The 2,417-nt window shown below is 47.3% G+C and overlaps 1 non-coding gene across 1 annotated transcript; it reads left to right on the top strand.

Moving 5' to 3' along the window:
• Positions 1 to 846: 846 nt before the first annotated feature.
• Positions 847 to 978, top strand: LOC120097994 (small nucleolar RNA SNORA17). Its single transcript, XR_015642071.1, has one exon. It is a non-coding gene; the product is annotated as a small nucleolar RNA SNORA17 (small nucleolar RNA).
• Positions 979 to 2,417: the final 1,439 nt, after the last annotated feature.

Raw genomic sequence — 2,417 nt, 5'->3', positions numbered from 1 at the left:
CTGTGTGTCATTGACGTAAAGTCCGATAGAGAAGCTATTAGCATTCACCAGGGTTTCTAGAGATAAACTTTCAATTATGCATTGAAATGGTCCTCAGCAAAGGTATCAAGGACACGCGGAGCAGGAAGAAAAGTGTCTTCAACAACTGACGCTGGGAAAGGAGTTCCAAAGATCAGATAGGCAGCCAAACTTCTCAGACATCTTCTGAAATAAAAAATTGAAAGTTACTTTGGACAACTCAGTTTTCTGTAAGCAAAATTTAAACCAGAAGGCCTATGAAAGTCTGTAGCCCTTCTTCATGAGGCATACCAACAAGACAATAAGGTGAAAAAGGAAAGACAGGTGTGGCTAGACAGATAAACAGACATAATGAAAGCTGACTAAATACAGTTTAAATCATCCTGTAGACTCCTAGACTTTCATTAGAAATAGCTCTTCCCCCAGTAATCTCAATGTCCTCACGCACGCTAGTCTATGCAGTTGAAAACGTCAGCTATCTGCACCTCCTGTGTGTGAAGCCCTTCTACCATGGAGACTTGGGCTTTGCCTGGTCTGAAGAGTTGTCCAAGATCTATGATTTCCTATTCTGAAGCATGCTGCGAACTTCTTAGGAGGCATGAACTTTTTCTCTATATATGGACCAGAATACTAAGACAGTTTGAATCACAGAGGTAAATGCTTGAAAATCTTTGCGGATGGTCTCAGTCCTGTATGTAAATATTAATGCTACCATTAATTTGTGTCAATGCCTACAATTATTGTTTTAAAAATAAATTTTGTAGTTTGGACTACAAACATAGCTTCAAATGTAAATGCATGACAAAACAAAAATTAAAAAAAAATACAACTACCCCTGGCAGTTTTGCAGGTGTGGCTGCTGTCGCACATGTATGTCAATAGGCGACAAGTAGTAGAGAGGCTATGTCACCACTCAGTGTTCTGACTGGTGAGCAGCTGAATGACTAGTAACCTAACATTTCCAGAAAAAATGCAACCCTGAGATGACCACCCCTGCAGTACCATGTAGGCACAGACAGGCTTCCAGGGCTGTGAGCAAACCTGAGAATAGAAGACCCTGACCTTTGACCCCAAAGGAGGACCTAGGCTAGGAGGGAGCCCGATGACTATCATGCAGGCCCAGGAGTTTGGGGGCAGGACAGATCAGACTGAGATGACAATGTCTCATGCCATACTGCATGGGCAGGGCAAAGCCCTCTTGAGACAACTCCAGTCACTCAGACACCACTAAGAGAAACAAGTAACTAGAGGAGAAATGGAAGAGAAATAGATAAAGGAGGAAGTTGGAATAATGAAGAGGCAGGATTGGAGACTCAAGGGTAGTGAGGAACAGCCTGTTGTGAGTACCTGCTGATGCCACCTAGGGACATGGTGGGGTCTTGTCCTATGTGACCACTGAGGGACACATCTGGGTATCTGATCCTGCAGCAGCAGAAATCTGTTAGTACCAAAGGCCAGACAAGCATCCATGGTCTAGGCATCCACTCAGAGACATGTTGCTGTCTAAGGGCTGTGCTTAACTGACCACTACCATTGCCTGGATATCTTGGGAGAGCTGGCCCTGTTGCCTGAGAGTAGGAGAGCTTGCTTCGTCTCCAGCCAGCTGCAGTACTCTGGAGAGCATTACTATACATTGACTGGCTAGCATGGTAGATATGGCCCTGGTGGCAGGAGTTGTGGTTCAACCAGTCCTGATGGTATGAGTGTGGAATAGCTAGCCCTGCTTCTTGACTGCTCTGTGGTGTTGTCAGGGAGAGAGATCCCCCATTCCCTTTTGCCACTCTTATCCTGTGTAGTTGCACTGACAAGGGAGAGATATTCTACCCCTTGCCACCTCTGGCTGAAGGGAGACCTGGCCCTGGGGTCATGAGAGCCGGAGAGCTATCCCTGCCCTTCACCAGCTGCAACATTTGGAAGAGCGGGCCCCGCAATTCTCCTGGGCAGCACAGTAGAACGGACCCTGTGGCCCCAAGGGTGTGAGCATGGGCGAGCTGGCTCTAAAATCTGTCTCCTGTTCAGTGACATGGATAAGAAAGAAATACCTTCCTCGACCCTTACTCCTTGCCACCTGTGGCAGCCAGGAGAGCTAACCATGAGCTCATGAGAACAGGGAAGCTAATTCTGACTTTTGTCTGTTATGTGCTGGTGCAGATGAGGAAAACATGCCTTTCTCTACTCTCTCACCTTTGCCACCCATGGTGGGTGAGAGGGCTAACCCGGGGTTCATGAGTGTGGGAGAACTGGCCCTGCCCATTACCTGCTGCAGCACTTGGGAGAGCAGGTCTCATATCTTGCTTGGGCATCATGGTAGAGCTGGCCTTGATGGTATGGGTGTGGATGAGCCAGTCCAGAGGGCATGAGAGTTGAAGACTTGGCTCTTCTCCTTGGTGACTGCAGCT

Source organism: Rattus norvegicus, chromosome 17, assembly GCF_021556685.1.
Source record: "Rattus norvegicus strain SHRSP/BbbUtx chromosome 17, alternate assembly SHRSP_T2T, whole genome shotgun sequence".
NCBI lineage: Eukaryota > Metazoa > Chordata > Mammalia > Rodentia > Muridae > Rattus > Rattus norvegicus.
This window is presented reverse-complemented; position numbering and strand designations above follow the sequence as displayed.